Source organism: Bubalus bubalis, chromosome X (assembly GCF_019923935.1).
Source record: "Bubalus bubalis isolate 160015118507 breed Murrah chromosome X, NDDB_SH_1, whole genome shotgun sequence".
NCBI classification, from domain to species: Eukaryota; Metazoa; Chordata; class Mammalia; order Artiodactyla; family Bovidae; genus Bubalus; species Bubalus bubalis.
This window is the reverse complement of record NC_059181.1, coordinates 115363259-115383410: the sequence shown is the minus strand read 5'-3', so window position 1 is coordinate 115383410 and position 20152 is coordinate 115363259.

Genomic DNA, 20152 nt, shown 5'->3' with positions numbered 1-20152 from the left:
GGTGAAGGAGCATGGAAATGGTTCCTCGTTTACTGGAGCCTTCAGATGGAGAAGTCTTGAGGATAATGTAAGAATAAGACTGAAAAACAGAAGCAGGAGGCTTAAGTGCAAAACCTGAGAACACCAGAGAACTCCTGACACCAGGGAACATTAATCGATAAGAGCTCAACAAAAGCTTCCATACCTACACTGAAACCCAAGAGCCAACAAATTCCAGAGCAAGACATACCACACAAATTATCTAGGAACACAGGAACATAGGCCTGAGCTTCAAATTACAGGCTGCCCAAAGTCACACCAAATCCAGTGACATCTCAAAACGAACTACTGGACCCTTCATTATCCTCCAGAGAGAAGAAATCCAGCTCTACCCAACAGAACACAGACACAAGCTTCCCTAACCAGGAAACCTTGACAAGCCACCTTTACAACCCCCATCCACAGTCAGGAAACTATAATAAAGAGAGCTCCATAAACTGCCAGAATACAGAAAGTCCACACCAAAACAAAGCAATATAAACAAGATGAAGAGACAGAGGAGTACCCAGCAGGTAAAAGAACAGAATAAATGCTCACCAAGCCAAACAAAAGAGAAAGAGATAGGGAATCTACCTGAGAAAGAATTCCAAATAATGATAATGAAAATAATCCAAAATCTTGAAATCAAAATGGAAACACAGATGAACAGCCTGGAGACAAGGATTGAGAAGATGCAAGAAAGGTCTAACAAGGACCTAGAAGAAATAAAAAAGAGGCAATATATAATTAATAATGCAATAAATGAGATCAAAAACACCCTGGAGGGAACAAAGAGTAGAATAACAGAGGCAGAACATAGGATTAGTGAAGTAAAAGATAGAATGGTAGAGATAAGTGCATCAGAGAGGGAAAAAAAAGAAAGAAACGGATTAAAAGAAATGAGGACAATCTCAAAGACCTCTGGGACAAAGTTAAACACCCCAACATTTGAATCATAGGAGTCCCAGAAGAAGACAAAAAGAAAGACCATGAGAAAATACTTGAGGAGATAATAGTTGAAAACTTCCCATTTGTGGGGAAGGAAATAGTCACCCAAGTCCAAGAAACCCAGAAAGTCCCAAACAGGATAAACCCAAGGTGAAATATACCAAGACACATATTAATCAAATTAACAAAGATCAAACACAAAGAACAAATATTAAAAGCAGCAAGAGAAAAACAACAAATAACACACAAGGGGATTCCCATAAAGATAACAGCTGATCTTTCAACAGAAACTCTTCAGACCAAGAGGGAATGGCAGGACATACTTAAAGTGATGAAAGAAAATAACCGACAGCCCAGATTACTATACCCAGGAAGGATCTCATTCAAATATGAAGGAGAAATCAAAAGCTATACAGACAACAAAAGCTGATAGAATTCAGCACCACCAAACCAGCTCTCCAACAAATGCTAAAGGATCTTCTTTAGAAAAGAAACACAAAAAGGGTGTATAAACTCGAACCCAAAACAATAAAGTAAATGGCAACAGGATCATACTTATCAATAATTACCTTAAACGTAAATGGGTTGAATGCCCCAACCAAAAGACAAAGACTGGCTGAATGGATACATAAACAAGACCCCTATATATATTGCCTACAAGAGATCCACCTCAAAAGAAGGGACACATACAGACTGAAAGTGAAGGGGTGGAAAAAGATATTCCATGCAAATAGAGACCAAAAGTAAGCAGGAGTAGCAATACTCATATAACATAAAATAGACTTTAAAACAAAGGCTGTGAAAAGAGACAAAGAAGGACACTACATAATGATCAAAGGATCAATTCAAGAAGAAGATATAACAGTTATATATATATATATGCACCCAACATAGGAGCACCACAATATGTAAGACAAATGCTCACAAGTATTAAAGGGGAAATTAACAGTAACACAATAATAGTGGGAGATTTACTACCCCACTCACAGCTATGGATAGATCAACTAAACAGAAAATTAACAAGGAAACACAAAATTTAAATGAAACAAAAGACCAGTTAGACCTAATTGATATCTATAGGACAGAACAGATCAGATCAGTCACTCAGTTGTGTCCGACTCTTTGCGACCCCATAAATCGCAGCATGCCAGGCCTCCCTGTCCATTAACAAATCCCAGAGTTCACTGAGATTCATGTCCATCGAGTCAGTGATGCCATCCAGCCATCTCATCCTCTGTCGTCCCCTTCTCCTCTTGCCCCTAATCCCTCCCAGCATCAGAGTCTTCTCCAATGAGGCAACACTTCGCATGAGGTGGCCAAAGTACTGGAGTTTCAGCTTCAGCATCATTCCTTCCAAAGAAATCCCAGGGCTGACCTCCTTCAGAATGAACTGGCTGGATCTCCTTGCAGTCCAAGGGACTCTCAAGTGTCTTCTCCAACACCACAGTTCAAAAGCATCAATTCTTCGGCGCTCAGCCTTTTTCACAGTCTAACTCTCACATCCATACATGACCACAGGAAAAACTATAGCCTTGACTAGATGGACCTTTGTTGGCAAAGTAATGTCTCTGCTTTTCAATATGCTATCTAGGTTGGTCGTAACTTTCCTTCCAAGGAGTAAGCGTCTTTTACTTTCATGGCTGCAGTCACCATCTGCAGTGACTTGGGAGCCCAGAAAAATAAAGTCTGACACTGTTTCCACTGTTTCCCCATCTATTTCCCATGAAGTGATGGGACCGGATGCCATGATCTTCGTTTTCTGAATGTTGAGCTTTAAACCAACTTTTTCACTCTCCACTTTCACTTTCATAAAGAGGCCTTTGGGTTCCTGTTCACTTTCTGCCATAAGGGTGGTGTCATCTGCATATCTGAGGTGATTGATATTTCTCCCGGCAATCTTGATTCCAGTTTGTGTTTCTTCCAGCCCAGCGTTTCTCATGATGTACTCTGCATATAAGTTAAATAAACAGGGTGACCATATACAGCCTTGATGTACTCCTTTTCCTATTTGGAACCAGTCTGTTGTTCCATGTCCAGTTCTAACTGTTGCTTCCTGACCTGCATACAGATTTCTCAAGAGGCAGGTGAGGTGGTCTGGTATTCCCATCTCTTTCAGAATTTTCCACAGTTTATTGTGATCCACACAGTCAAAGGCTTTGGCATAGTCAATAAAGCAGAAATAGATGTTTTTCTGGAACTCTCTTGCTTTTTCTATGATCCAGCGGATGTTGGCAATTTGATTTCTGGTTCCTCTGCCTTTTCTAAAACCAGCTTGAACATCTGGAAGTTCACGGTTCACATATTGCTGAAGCCTGGCTTGGAGAATTTTGAGCATTACTTTACTAGCATGTGAGATGAGTGCAATTGTGCGGTAGTTTGAGCATTCTTTGGCATTGCCTTTCTTTGGGATTGGAATGAAAACGGACCTTTTCCAGTCCTGTGGCCACTGCTGAGTTTTCCAAATTTGCTGGCATATTGAGTGCAGCACTTTCACAGCATCATCTTTCAGGATTTGGAATAGCTCAACTGGAATTCCATCACCTCCACTTTCACCCTAAAACAATGAATTTCACCTTTTCTCAAGTGCACATAGAATCTTCTACAAGATAGATCACATCCTGGGCCATAAATCTAACCTTGATAAATTCAAAAAATGGAAATCATTCCAAGCATCTTTTCTGACCACAATGCAGTAAGATTAGATCTCAATTACAGGAGAAAAACTATTAAAAATTCCAACATATGGAGGCTGAACTACACTTTGCTGAATAACCAACAAATCACAGAAGAAATCAAAATACGCATAGAAAATAATGAAAATGAAAACACAACAACCCACAACCTGTGGGACACTGTAAAAGCAGTGCTAAGGGGAAGGTTCATAGCAATACAGGCATACCTCAAGAAACAAGAAAAAAGTCAAATAAATAACCTAACTCTCCACCTAAAGCAACTAGAAAAGGAAGAAATGAAGAACCCCAGTGTTAGTAGAAGGAAAGAAATTTTAAAATTTATTGCAAAAATAAATGCAAAAGAATAAAAAAGACCATAGCAAAAATAAACAAAGCCAAAAGCTGGTTCTCTGAAAGGATAAATAAAATTGACAAACCATTAGCCAGACTCATCAAGAAACAAAGAGAGAAAAAGCAAATCAATAAAATTAGAAATGAAATTGAAGAGATCAAAACAGATAACACAGAAATACAAAGGATCATAAGAAACTACTATCAGCAATTATATGCCAATAAAATGGACAACTTGGAAGAAATGGACAAATTCTTAGAAAAGTACAATTTTCCAAAACTGAACCAGGAAGAAATAGAAACTCTTAACAGACCCATCACAAGCACGGGAATGGAATCTGTAATCAGATATCTTCCAGCAAACAAAAGCCCAGGTCCAGATGGCTTCACAGCTGAATTCTACCAAAAGTTTAGAAAAGAGCTAACACCTATTCTGCTCAAACTCTTCCAGAAAATTGCAGAGGAAGGTAAACTTCCAAACTCATTCTATGAGGCCACCATCACCCTAATACCAAAATCTGACAAAGATGCCACAAAAAAAGAAAACTACGGGCCAATATCACTGATGAACATAGATGCAAAATTCCTTAACAAAATTCTAGCAATCAGAACCCAACAACACATTAAAAAGATCATACACCATGACCAAGTGGGCTTTATCCCAGGGATGCAAGGATTCTTCAATATCCACAAATCAATCAATGTAATACATCACATTAACAAATTGAAAAATAAAAGCCATATGATCATCTCAATAGATGCAGAGAAAGTCTTTGACAAAATCCAACATCCATTTATTATAAAAACTCTCCAGAATGCTGGAATAGAAGCAACATACCTTAACATAATAAAAGCTATATATGGCAAACCCACAGCAAACATTATCTTCAATGGTGAAAAATTGAAAGCATTTCCCCTAAAATCAGGAACAGGACAGCGGTGCCCACTCTCACCATTACTATTCAACATAGTTTTGGAAGTTTTGGCCACAGCAATCAGAGCAGTGCCAGGAGCCAGCACGGGAATTCCCACCCATGACAAGGTCATGAGGGAGAGCCCTGACAGGCAAGGCGAGTCAGGGCTCAAGGGCCCACACCCTGGATCTGCCTGAGCATCTACCCCAAAACCAGAATCTGTCTGTTTTACTATTTCACAACTTTCACCAACTCTTCTGACATTAACGGGGGGCTATCCCCAACCACCTTTTTCTGAAGAAAATCAACTAAAAACTCTAGTTAATAAGTCTCCTGGGCATAATAGGAGTGTTTCAATTCAAACGCCTCTGATGACTTTCTAGCTTGCCTGACAGGTTTGTTCAGATTCACAGCCTCCCAACCACGAGAGGCATGGGAAGCTTAAGATATTCTAACAATACAGAGCTTCTCAGAGAGTTAAAATTGTTAGAATAGAAGTAGTAGAGGATTTCTTTGTTGAGCTAATGCTTGCCTCCAAGTTTCCATATCCCTTACCTACTGTGTCCCTGGGAGTATATTGATTAATATTGTTGGTATATAGAAATGTAAGTAGTAGCTTTAATGCTTGTAACCTTGGACCCTTGAGTTAATTCTTTTCTTGTTATAGCCCAGCACACTTTTGCCCTATAGGAATACAACTTTATCTAATGCTTTCAGAGGGTGGCGCCTGACTTTAGAATAATCACCTTTAGAGAAAAATAAGTTTTCTGAAAAAAGGGTCATAAAATGCTTCTGGCCAGGCCTCCTGGCCAGAAGATGATGTAAATCACCTAAAGCTTTTGCATATGATAAGTTTGCAGAAAGAAAGCCTGGCTTCGATAAGGATCAAGGACTGCTGACATTGCATGACTTTACCCCCCCCCCCCCTTATCCTCTATGCACAACTTAAGATATAAAAACTACTCTGGAAAATAAAGTGTGGACCTTGCTCACTGAAGCTTGCTCTCCCTATGTTGTTCTTTCTCTTTCCTTTTCCTTTTCAGGCTGATTCCCTGGAGCACAGGGGCCCTCTGCATTCACTTTCCGGCCTGGGCTTCTAAGACCCACTCGAGAAGGTGCCTAAGGTGGGGCACCTTCAGCTATTCTAGAGGGTGCCTGCGGCCTACGTGAACAGAGCAAGTCCCATGCTGAGGCTTTATTGGCTTTCTGCGTAAATCAAGGAATATCAGCCTCTATTTTCTTAACTGCAAAATTCTTTCCTTATCTCTTTCTCTATTTCTCTCAGTTGCCAACGCCTTCCTCCCGAGGGAATTGCTGGATCCAACAGGGGCTGGACCCCGGTAGAGCAGAAAAAGAAATAAAAGGAATCCAAATTGGAAAAGAAGAAGTAAAACTTTCACTGTTTGCAGATGACATGATCCTCTACATAGAAAACCCTAAAGACTCCACCAGAAAATTGCTAGAGCTAATCATTGAATATAGTAAAGTTGCAGGATTTAAAATCAACACACAGAAATCCCTTGCATTCTTATACACTAATTAATGAGAAAATAGAGAAATTAAGGAAACAATTCTATTCACCATTTCAACAAAAAGAATAAAATACTTAGGAATATATCTACCTAAAGAAACTAAAGACCTATATATAGAAAACTATAAAACACTGGTGAAAGAAACCAAAGAGGACACTAACAGATGGAGAAATATACCGTTTTCATGGATTGGAAGAATCAATATAGTGAAAATGAGTATACTACACAAAACAATCTATAGATTCAATGCAATCCCTATCAAGCTACCAACTGTATTTTTCACAGGGCTAGAACAAATAATTTCACAATTTGTATGGAAATACATAAAACCTCGAATAGCCAAAGCGATCTTGAGAAAGAAGAATGGAACTGGAAGAATCAACCTACCTGACTTCAGGCTCTACTACAAAGCCACAGTCATCAAGACAGTATGGTACTGGCACAAAGACAGAAATATAGATCAATGGAACAAAATAAGAAGCCTAAAGATAAACCCACATACCTATGGACACCATATCTTTGACAAAGGAGAAAAGAATATACAATGGAGAAAGGACAACCTCTTTAACAAGTGGTGGTGGGAAAACTGGTCAACCACTTGTAAAAGAATGAAACTAGAACACTTTCTAACACCATACACAAAAATAAACTCAAAATGGATTAAAGATCTAAACATAAGACCAGAAACTATAAAACTCCTAGAGGAGAGCATAGGAATAACACTCTCCGACATAAATCACAGCAGGATCCTCTGTGACCCACCTCCCAGAATATTGGAAATAAAAGCAAAAATAAACAAATGGGACCTAATTAAAATTAAAAGCTTCTGCACAACAAAGGAAACTATAAGCAAGGTGAAAAGACAGTCTTCAGAATGGGAGAAAATAATAGCAAATGAAGCAACTGACAAAGAACTAAACTCAAAAATATACAAGCAACTCCTGCAGCTCAATTCCAGAAAAAAAAAAAAAAATCAAAAAATGGGCCAAAGAACTAAACAGACATTTCTCCAAAGAAGACATACAGATGGCGAATAAACACATGAAAAGATGCTCAAAATCACTCATTATTAGAGAAATGCAAATCAAAACCACTATGAGGTACCATTTCACGCCAGTCAGAATGGCTGCGATCCAAAAGTCTACAAGCAATAAATGCTGGAGAGGGTGTGGAGAAAAGGGAACCCTCTTACACTGTTGGGGGAATGCAAACTAGTACAGCCACTATGGAGAACAGTGTGGAGATTCCTTTAAAAACTGAAAATAGAACTGCCTTATGATCCAGCAATCCCACTGCTGGGCATACACACCGAGGAAACCAGAATTGAAAGAGACACATGTACCTCAATGTTCATCGCAGCACTGTTTATAACCTCCAGGACATGGAAGCAACCTAGATGTCCATCAGCAGATGAATGGATAAGAAAGCTGTGGTACATATACACAATGGAGTATTATTCAGCCATTAAAAAGAATACATTTGAATCAGTTCTAATGAGGTGGATGAAACTGGAGCCTATTATACAGAGTGAAATAAGCCAGAAAGAAAAACACCAATACAGTATACTAACGCATATATATGGAATTTAGAAAGATGGTAACAATAACCCTGTGTACGAGATAGCAAAAGAGACACTGATGTATAGAACAGTCTTATGGACTCTGTGAGAGAGGGAGAGGGTGGGAAGATTTGGGAGAATGGCATTGAAACATGTAAAATATCATGTATGAAACGAGTTGCCAGTCCAGGTTCAATGCACGATACTGGATGCTTGGGGCTGGTGCACTGGGACGACCCAGAGGGATGGAGTGGGGAGGGAGGGAGGGAGGAGGGTTCAGGATGGGGAACACATGTGTACCTGTGGCGGATTCATTTTGATATTTGGCAAAACTAATACAATTATGTAAAGTTTAAAAATAAAATAAAATTTAAAAAAAAAAAAAAAAGCTTTGGTACGTATACAGAATGGAGTATTGCTCAACCATTAAAAAGAATACATTTGAATCAGTTCTAATGAGGTGGATGAAACTGGAGCCTATTATACAGAGTGAAGTAAGCCAGAAAGAAAAACTCCAATATGCATACTAACGCATATATATGGAATTTAGAAAGATGATAACGATAACTCTATGTGCAAGACAGCAAAAGAGACACAGATGTATAGAACAGTCTTTTGGCCTCTATGGCAGAAGGTGAGGGTGGGATGATTTGGGAGAATGGCATTGAATCATGTATATTATCATATGTGAAATGGATCACCAGTCCAGGTTCAATGCATGAGACAGAGTGCTTATGGCTTTTCCACTGGGAAGACCCGAGGGATGGGATGGGGAAGGAGGTGGGAAGGGGGTTCAGGATGGAGAACACATGTACACACATGGTGGATTCATGTCAATGTAAGGCAAAAGCAATACAACATTGTAAAGTAATTAGCCTCCAATTAAAATAAATAAATTTAAATTACAAAATAAATAAACAAAATAGTCTAGTGTATTCAAAGCAGAAGAAATTTAGTAGGAAAACAGTTCAGAGATGTAAAATTGTGAGTCTTGGTGGTTTTAGTGGTGTTTTATTTTTTTGTTTTCATTTGTTTCTTTTGTTTTTAAGTGTTAAGACATTGAAAACTTTCAGCAGAGGAGAGCCAACATCTGCTCTATATCTTAACAATACTATTTGAGCTGCACTGTTGAAAATAATCTGTGAAGGATGCAAAGGAAGAAGTAGGGGTAGCTTTTAGCAGGTTTATTGCAATGGTCTATATCTGAATTGATGATTCCTTGGACAAGAGTGAGAGAAGTTTTGGGAAATCTGATGGATGTAGATAATGCTATTGCTTAACCATTATCTGGAATTTTTGGCACAAATTTTGTTTTCATTTTATGAATTCTCATGAATTCCTATTAAGTCTTTAAAAACATTATGAAGAGGTACTTGGTTTCTGTGGTTTTGTTGTACTTGAAAGGAGATCCATATTCACCTATTCAATTCAGTTCAGCTCAGCTGCTCAGTCGTATCCGACTCTTTGCAACCCCATGAATTGCAGCACGCCAGGCCTCCCTGTCCATCACCAAATCCCGGAGTTCACTCAAACTCATGTCCATCGAGTTGGTGATGTCATCCAGCCATCTCATCCTCTGTCGTCCCCTTCTCCTCCTGCCCTCAGTCCCTCCCAGCATTAGGGTCTTATCCAATGAGTCAACTCTTCGCATGAAGTGGCCAAAGTACTGGAGTTTCAGCTTTGGCATCATTCCTTCCAAAGAACACCCAGGACTGATCTCCTTTAGGATGGACTGGTTGGATCTCCTTGCAGTCCAAGGGACTCTCAAGAGTCTTCTCCAACACCACAGTTCAAAAGCATCAATTCTTTGGCACTCAGCTTTCTTCACAGTCCAACTCTCATATCCATAAATGACTACTGGAAAGACCATAGCCTTGACTACACAGACCTTTGTTGGCAAAGTAATGTCTCTGCTTTTGAACATGCTATCTATGTTGGTCATAACTTTCCTTCCAAGGAGTAAGCGTCTTTTAATTTCATGGCTGCAATCACCATCTGCAGTGATTTTGGAGCCCCAAAAAATAAAGTCTGACACTGTTTCCGTTTCCCCATCTAGTTCCCATGAAGTGATGGGACTGGATGCCCTGATCTTCGTTTTCTGAATGTTGAGCTTTAAGTCAACTTTTTCACTCTCCTCTTTCACTTTCATCAAAAGGCTTTTGAGTTCCTCTTCACTTTCTGCCATAAGGGTGGTGTCATCTGCATATCTGAGGTTTTTGGTATTTCTCCCAGCAATCTTGATTCCAGCTTGTGCTTCTTGCAGCCCAGCGTTTCTCATGATGTACTCTGCATATAAGTTAAATAAGCAGGGTGACAATATACAGACTTGATGTACTCCTTTTCCTATTTGGAACCAGTCTGTTGTTCCATGTCCACCTATTAGTGACATTTAAAATCCTGTAATTGTCTGCAAATAAAACAATGTAGCTGGCCCAAGAATGAATTTCAGCTTCATGTAGTATTTTTCTAAAGCCAAATGTTGTTTCTTTAACAATTATTTTTCCCTTGTTAAATAGCTCCAAGTCATCTGCACCACCTAAATGTTGTAAAGTACAGTGTTTTAAATTCACTTTGTTCACATCTCAGAATGATTTTCCCAGTAGTATTTCATATCAAACTATCAGAGCAGATTTCTTTTTTTTTTCTTCAATGTTCTTCACACATTTTATTTGATTTATCAATTTACTTATAGGAATGCTCCCAGTTATTATCAATTGGTAAATTCTTCTTTACTAATAATGTAAAAAAGAAGGAAAACTCTGATAGCAATCAGTTATAAGAAAAAAAAAATGTGGTGGGAAGACTGAAAACGTAGACATGGGCAAAGCTATCTCCTTTTGTTTTCCAAGTTCATCAGTACTTTAACTTGGGGTCAGTTGCTGTGAAGCATATAATGGTAAACTCACTTTCTTTAGGCTAGGCGTTGTTTTTCATTCATTATTTTATTTTCTACACTAAGCATACTGCAACTGATCCCTATTATTTGTTGGAGGCTTCTCTGTGTGTTTTCTCCCAACACCATCAAGCAGTTCTGCAAGAACAGTGGGCTGTCTCACAATTTAATTCAATTCTGGTATTTTCTACCTAGAGATTGTGTCAGACACCATAGGTTAAGGTATCAGACCAACAAGATTGATCTCTCCTCTTGCCCTGCCCCACTTTAGAAGCCAGTGTCAAGTCCAGGTTGTGATCTCCTCAGATTTGATCCATTTGCTAGATCCATTCACAGAACTCAGAGAAACTTTTTATTATGTTTCACCAGTTTATCATAAAGGATACAATACATTTAGATGAAAGATACACAAGGCAAGGTCCATAGATGTCCTGAACTGGGAAGTACCACCCCCTCTGGATATGGATGCATTCACTAACGTGGAAGCTCCTCAAATCTTATTCAAGAGGTTTCCTGGAGTTTCACGTCCATCCCAATCCACTCCCCTTCCCAAAAAGTGAAAGTTGCTCAGTCATGTCCAACTCTTTCTGATCCCACAGACTATACAGTCCGTGGAATCCTCCAGGGCAGAATACTGCAATGGGTAGCCTTTCCCTTCTCCAGAGGATCTTCCCAACCCAGAGACTGAACCCAGGTCTCATGCACTGCAGGTGGATTCTTTACCAGCTGAGCCACCAGGGAAGCCCAGAGGTCAGGGAGTTAAGGCTGATAGCTATAACCCATGAAACTGTAGGCCTTTTGGGTGACCAGATCCATCCTGAACTATGTAGGGACACCACCCAAAGTAGCCTCGCTACCATGAGCTCAAAAGACAGGCCTATCACTCAGGAAAATTTCAAAGGTTTGAGAAGCTTTGTTCCAGGAACCAGGGACAAAGACCAAATATATTTCTATGCTTCACCCCCTTGCAATAATCTCTCATCTGGGATCCTTAGCTCTTGTGACTGTGTATTTTTGTACACAGATACTTGTTTAAATTGACATTTCAGGTAGAGACAAGTGCTAGAAATTCCTGTACTGCCATATTGCTGACATCATTCACTTCTTATACTGTTAACATCTTATATCAGAATAGATTTGTTCTAAGTAATGGACCATTACTAATACTTTTTTATTACTTAAAGTCCATATGTTATTCACATATCCTTAGTGTTTATGTAGTGTTCTTTTTCTGTTCCAGATCCCATCTAGAGATGAATTATTACATTTAGTCATGTTTCCTGATGTTTCTCAGAAATAATAAATTTCTAAGATATTTCTGTTTTTCAGTTTTTTTTTTTCTCTCTGTTTTAGTTAGGACAGTTTCTTTTATTCTATCTTCAAGTTTACTGATCTTTCTTTTTCAGCAGTTTTGAATTTGCTAATAAGCACTCCAAATTATCTTGTTTTTTTCATTTCAAGTACTGTATTTTTACACTCCAGCAGTCCTTATTATGTTCATGCTGCTGCTGCTGTTGTTGCTAAGTCTCTTCAGTCGTGTCTGACTCTGTGCGACCCCATAGATGGAAGCCCACCAGGCTCCCCCATCCCTGGGATCCTCCAGGCAAGAATACTGGAGAGGGTTGCCATTTCCTTCTCCAATGCATGAAAGTGAAAGTGAAGTCACTCAGTCGTGTCCGACTCTTCCCTATCCCATGGACTGCAGCCTACCAGGCTCCTCTGCCCATGGGGTTTTCCAAGCAAGAGCACTGGAGTGGGGTGCCATTGCCTTCTCCGTATTATGTTCATATTTCCTTAGAATCCTTGATTTTATATAATAGCTATTTTAAAGTCTCTTTACGCTTATCCCATCATATATGTTATTGCTGTGTCTGTTTTTTTTTTGTGTGTGTGTGTGATTTTTCTCTTGGTTATGTGTTACATTACACCTTTCATCACATAGTTATGAAGTTCTGACTGGTCGTTGTATACTATAATGTTGTATTATTGGCTGTCTGGATTTTGCTTTATTCCTTCACAAAGACTTGGTATTTTCCAAAGTGTTTGTGCATCAACTTGATCCTTCTGAGGCTTATTTTTAAGTGTGGTTAAAGTAGGTCAAAAGTATCTTTTACTTTGAGGCTATTTTAGGTCCACTCTTGAGGCCGGCTTGACCATTCTGATGTCTTTACTGGATGCCCTGGGTGCTCAGAGTTCTTTCTACTCTAGCTTTTGAAAATAGCTCTCAGACCAGCATGAGTTCTGGGAACTATTCAGCATACAGCTTCCTGGCAGTTGTCCTCTGTCTGGACTCATGGAAATTTACTTCATCAATGTTCATTCAATCCAAGATGGAAGGGGATCAATATGTAGGTTTTTGGAGCTCTTTTTCTAGGTAGCCCTCTTTTATTATTCTTTCCCAAAATTGCCAGTTGGTGAGCCTTCCTGAATTCAGTCTTCTCACCTCAGTGGGACTACTAGGATAAGCTGGATTTGCCTCACCATGCACATCAGCCCTGAACTTGCCTCCAGGGAGAAATCCCGTGGGATCATGATACTCACCTCATGGATTTCTCTTTTCTCAGTGACTACCCTTGTTAACTGCCTGCTTTCCACTGACTGTCTGAGGGTTTATTTACTGTGCTTCCCCAGTTTTTTTTTTTTTTTTTTTTTATAATAGGAGAGAAAATAATTCTGGAACCAATAACTTTGCCATGGCTCAATAAATCATTTTAATGAATTATCAGGTAAGGTGAAGATATAATATATGACACATATTGCCTCACTTAATAAAAAGGAAGGAGTCCCATTTATCATGATCTGAGATAACAGATTAAAATTGGATCTGTTTCAGGAAAAACAAGATTAAAAAAGAATAGATTAAGGGGCTGTTGGATGGAAAATAAACTTTAATCATAGGAGTTAAGAGTGGAAACAGAAAAACTAGTTAAGAGTCCACTGTAGATACCGTGGCCAGGAATATGCTGATATTTGTAGAAGTGACAGAAAGGCAAATGTATTTGAGATAGTTTGGAGACTGTGTTACAGAGGAGTTGAATGGTGAGTGAATGGAGAAAAGAAGCTAAGCAAAGATTTAAAATATCTCCATTATGCATATTGAAATCACATGTTTCCAATGACTGATGGGAGTAGTGGCAGAAGGAAAACGTTTGGAGGGAAAAAATGACCATTTCAATATTGGCCATATTGAATTATATATACATGTGATGCATCTCAGTATACTTAAGTTATAAGACTATAAATGTTGGATGTGGTGTGGAAAGTCAGTGTGGCCATAGGAGGAAGTGAAAATAAAACTTGGAAAGAAATTTATTTTACTCACAGGTCCCAGAAACCAGGGTCACTTCATGCCACATAGGACCAAAGGGGAAACACCAATCAGGTGGCAGAAGACAAGAATGCAGGGAAAGTCTAGGTCAGAGCCTTCATTGGAGTTTCCTTGGGAAAGATAAAGCAGGTAGAATAAACAGCTATAGTGGTGGTCTCTAGTTGCCTCATAACTGGCTCTGACATGAATTAAGGAAAGGGAAATACTATTAGTTTGGTGTAGGAGAGCTAAATAAGGAGATGGCAGCAGCTGATTTTGTTCCCAGCCTTTGGTAACTGCAAGAATGGGCTAGTCCTGGAGGGGCAGTCCCTTCTTAGCTAAAAGAAAGTATTAAGTAAAATTTAAACATTATTATGTAATAGGAAGGGAGGAAGTGAGAATTCATTCATTGTAAACATATCAGTCTGATTTAAAATCTGAGGTCAGTATTAAAAACCTGTGCACAGGAAAGTTTATGTCTCTTGAAACTAGTAGTAACTTAAAAATTAGGCTTGGGTTACCTCTCTGTTTTTATATTCCATTCACATATTAATATATTTGGATTTTAAAAAATTGTTAACTCATATTAAATTAGGGACAAAAAAAAAAAATCTATTCTGACAGATAATTTGAGAAATGCATACCAAAAGCAAAAAGCCTAGTGACCTTTAATAAAGGGAAGTTACAAAACCCCACATTTTTTAGCTTCTTTTGTGTACACAAAAGATGGCTAGAGATGATAAGATAGTCACAACTGCCTACTTACATGTAATCTAGCATTTCTAGTGTAATCTAAGTATTTAATGTACAGGTATAAAATCACCAAGTAATTACACAACAATATTAACCGAGTCAAAATTGTACTAATTGACTGCCTGATGAAACAATTAATGCCCATTTTGGGGGAAGTTAAATGTCGACCAATACATTAATTTGGTTTGGGACTGGGCTAGAATTTTAAGATTCCTTAAACTTGAGTTATTCAATTAGGATAATTCATAAAATTGTCAATTAAACCAATATTTATTGAAAACAGTATTCAGCCACTGTTGTTCAGCTGAAAATATAGCAGTGAATGAGACAATTATGATTTCTATCAAAAGGCTTCTAAAAATGCACTGCACTACATTATTTAAGGCAATGATGGATGCCATGTTGAAAATTTATGAAAAGTAAGCTGGAAGACTGTTTCCCAATACAATGATCACTGAAAGACTCCTGATAAGGAAAGACTTTCACAGAGATGTGAAAGAAAGGAGAACGCTTATCTTTAGGAAAAGAGTGTTTCAGAACTTTGGAATAGTGAGGGCAAAGGTCTTGACATGGGAACATATATACTGTATTTGGTGTGTGCGTTCAGTTGCTCCATCGTGTCTGACTCATCTGCTACCCAATGAACTGTAGCCCACCAGGCTCCTCTGTCCATGGTATTCTCCAGGCAAGAATACTGGAGTGGGTTGCCATTCCCTCCTCCAGGGGATCTTCCCAAGCCTGGGATCAAACCTGTGTCTCTTGCATCACCTGTATTAGCAGGCAGGTTCTGTACCACTGTACCACCTGGTAAGCCCAGGTACTGTATTTAAGGAACAGTAATGAAGCCTTTGCAACTGAAGAAAAACAAGTGAAGAGTGGAAAAGTAAAAGAGAAGTATAGAGAGATGATAGGAACACAGGTTTTCAGAGTGTTTTATTCCAAGGTAGGTCTTTTTCTTTCTTGTTAATTTTTCTGTTTTTTTTGCTTTTACTTTCATTTAAATTGGAAGCTACTAGAGATGTTGCAGCAGAGTTGTCATTATGATTTGTCTTAAATTTTAAGGATAATTCTGTTCTTCTTCTTCTTTTTTTTAGATGTAAGAGGGCAAAAGATGAGGCAGAAAGAACATTGGAAGACTACTGCAACAGTCCAAGTGACAGACTATGGATAAAAAGGTCAGGCAGATCAGGGCTGGAGAGTCAGCTGTGGTAAGCCATGATGGGCTTTAACCACCACAGAAATCTTTCTATAATTTGGGCCTTATGTATTCTTCAGGATCAGTTTCTTTTATGTCTTGCCCAATGATAATTATGACATCAATAATAATAAAAGCTATAAAGCACACGCTATGTTCCAGATGCTTTTCTAAGCAGTCATGGAATAGAAGAGAAGTAAAGGGTATAATTTACTATTATGCCTGTGTTAGGACTCATATGTAAGACTCTTTTGCCATGAAATTGTGAACTCTGAGAAGAGCCATGTCTTATTTACTTTTACGTCTCCTACAGTATGGAAAACAGTGCCCTGATGTAGTATTTACTAAATAAATATTTGTTTTGTTTGATCATAAAGATGGGAAGATTAATTAAAGAAATTCCCCACATCCAGAATTCGAAAGATGCTCAGTGAAAAAAAAATGAGATACAGAAACCCAAGGAAATTGGGAATTATTATCATAACTCAGTTTCACAAACTTCAATAACTGATTCTGAATAATAGCTATTCACCAGTTTCCCCTCATAACAGGCTCTCACAGCACCATGTAACTGGCCCACAGAGAACATAAAATAGTTATAATTTTACAATGATATGTGATCAATGCTCCTCCGTGAGATTACAAACTCCATGGGAACAGAAACCACAACTGTTTTTTCAATATTTTCCCATCAGGCCTAACACAGCACCTGGCCTATATTAAGCATTTGATATTTATTAAGCAAATGTACAAAGGTAATCAATTTTTACTGGATGCTAAAAGCAGTGGCCACAGGGCTGGAAAAGGTCAGTTTTCATTCCAATCCCAAAGAAAGGCAATGCCAAAGAATCTTCAAACTACCACATAATTGCACCCATCTCACACAGTAGCAAAGTAATGCTCAAAATTCTCCCAAGCCAGACTTCAACACTACGCAAACTGTGAACTTCCAGATGTTCAAGCAGGATTTAGAAAAGGCAGAGGAACCAGAGATCAAATTGCCAACATTCATTGGATCACAGAAAAAAAGCAAGAGAGTTCCAGAAAAAAATTGACTTCTGCTTTATTGACTATGCCAAAGCCTTTGTTTGGATCACAACAAACTCTGGAAAATTCTTCAAGATATTGGAATACCAGACCATCTTACCTGCCTCCTGAGAAATCTGTATGCAGGTCAAGAAGCAACAGTTAGAACTGGACATGGAACAACAGACTGGTACCAAATCAGTAAAGGAGTATGTCAAGGCTATATATTGTCACCCTGCTTATTCAACTCATATGCAGAGTACACCATACAAATGCCGGGCTGGAAGCACAAGCTGGAATCAAGATGGCTGGGATAAGTATCAATAACCTCAGATATCCAGATGACACCACAATTATGGCAGAAAGTGAAGCGGAACTGAAGAACCTCTTGATGAAAATGAAACAGGAGAGTGAAAAAGCTGGCTTAAAACTTTACATTTAAAAAACTAAAATCATGGCATCTGGCCCCATCACTTCATGGCAAAGAGATGGGGAAACAATGGAAACACTGACAGACTTTACTTTTGGGGGCTCCAAAATCACTGCAGATGGTGATTGCAACCATGAAATTAAAAGACACTCGCTCCTTGGAAGAAAAGCTACAACCAATCTGTGTTAGTCACTCAGTCATGTTTGACTCTTTGTGACCCCATGGATTGTAGCCCACCAAAGTCCTCTGTCCATGAGATTCTGCAGGCAAGAATACTGGAGTGGGTTGCCATTCCCTTCTCCAGGAGACCTTCCTGACCAGGGATGGAACTTGGGTCTCCTGCATGGCAGGCAGATTCTTTACTATCTGAGCCATGAGGGAAGCCCATGACCAACCTACATAGCATATTAAAAAGCAGAGACATTTCTTTTCTGACAAAGGTCCATCTTGTCAAAGCTATGGTTTTTCCAGTAGTCATGTATGGATGTGAGAGTTGGACCATAAAGCTGAGCACCGAAGAATTGATGCTTTCAAACTATGGTGTTGAAGAAGACTCCTGAGAGTCCCTTGGACTGCAAGCAGATCCAACCAGTATTGGAGCTGAAGCTCCAATACTTTGGCCACCTGATGCAAAGAGCTGCCTCATTGGAAAAAAAACCCTGATGCTCAGAAAGATTGAAGGCAGGAGGAGAAGGGGACGACAGATGAGATGATTGGATGGTGTCACCAACTTGATGCACATGAGTTTGAGCAAGCTCCAGGAGTTGGTGATGGACAGGGAAGCCTGGTGTGCTGCAGTTCATGAGGTCGCAGAGAGTCAGACACGATTGAGCAACTGAACTGAACTGAGAATCTCTTTCAAGTGCTTATTCATATTAACTCCTTTAATCTTCGCCAAAACCCTATTAAGCAGAGACTTTTTATTCTTATTTTACTGCCCTGAATTATTATTAATTATTAATTCTATATTTTAATTTTACTTTCTTAAGTGGATATAATGATATATAATGATCATTACTGAGAAGGTTATGCCCATAGCACAGTCAACCTCCCTCCCACACACACAGACATCTAGAAAGTAACCCATGGAATAATAATAAACCTCTCGGTTGGGCATAGCACTGACTCCAATTTAGGCTGTCTCCTTATAAGAACTTACTGAATTGTTTGCTTTTCATTGAATATTTTGCTTCAACTAAGGGATTCCAAAAGAAATTACATAATGGGTTTATTCAACCAATTAGCATACCTGGTTAAATTGATAAAATTTGTTTTTCACAAGTCATTGCTATAGCCTAAGTAGGTTCCCATCACAAGAAATACATGCCTGTGATTAAATTGACAGGTGAATGTCTCTTTTGGTGGCCTCAAAATTCCCTATGAATTCAGCTCTTTTTTGCTTTTTTTGCCATTAGCAATGCTATCCTTTACCCATGGATATTCATTTTTCCACAAATTAATTCACACAATTAATCTCATTGAATAATGTATTTAATTAGATGTCTATTAAATTTTTAGAATGAGGATGAATCATAAGGTTCATTCTAAACAAGTAGAGGTTCATGCAATTAAAATATAGAGCTGTTGCAGTAAGTCAGTCTCACCCCCATACTAGTGAATAACATTATAATTAAAGTACAATGTGGCACTTTGAGGTCAGACTGAAATTTGTCAGCACAAAACCATATCCTTAGATTTAAACTATAAAACTACTGGGAGGGAAAGAGAAGAAAATATCAAATTGCTTTTCTTTTTCATTTTTATGGAAGGACAGTGCTTTCATTATGACTTCATTTCCTCAAGAGATGGATTTGTAGGTTAATGTGTCAAGAAAGAAGCAAACTAAAAAGTTGCAGATGTTTTAAAGCCTGTTAGTAGTTTAGCATCAAGATATCAAGGCATTGTCACAGCTTTGGCTGCGTGTTCTCAGCCTGTTTGGATTCCTGTGTTTGGGAAGATAATATTCCAGCAAACAGACGTCCTGGACCACAGAGAAATTCTCACAATTTTCCTACCAGATTTTTTGCTATCATCACTGTTGAATCCATCTCCTCTCAACAGAATTAGAACCCTTTAAGTCGCAATGTTTAAGCAGAGACTGAATGCTGAGATTCCGTATAGCCTAATTTTGTCCTGGATGCACACTTAATACAAATGATCTGTGAGGTTGCCATAATTATATGAACTGTTATTTAAAGTCCTCCACGGAGACACAGATTGATAAAATATGACTAGCAAAATGCATTATTTTTAGACTCTTCCTTCTAATGATTGGTTGCTCTGTCCCAGTAATAACTGATGACTTGGTACAACAGAACAATATTCCTAGTTTTATGGCTGTATAATATGGTGATAATTTTTTCCTGGTCACAGAATGTAGAGACTCAATGTCAAAGTCGGCTTGAAAATAATCTTTGGAACATATTCTACTAACACATATTCTGCCTCAAAACTGGCCAAATCTCCTTCAGGGCACGATGAAAATATATCACTTAGATATGCAGAGTACATTATGAGAAACGCAGGGTTGGATGAAGCACAAGCTGGAATCAAGA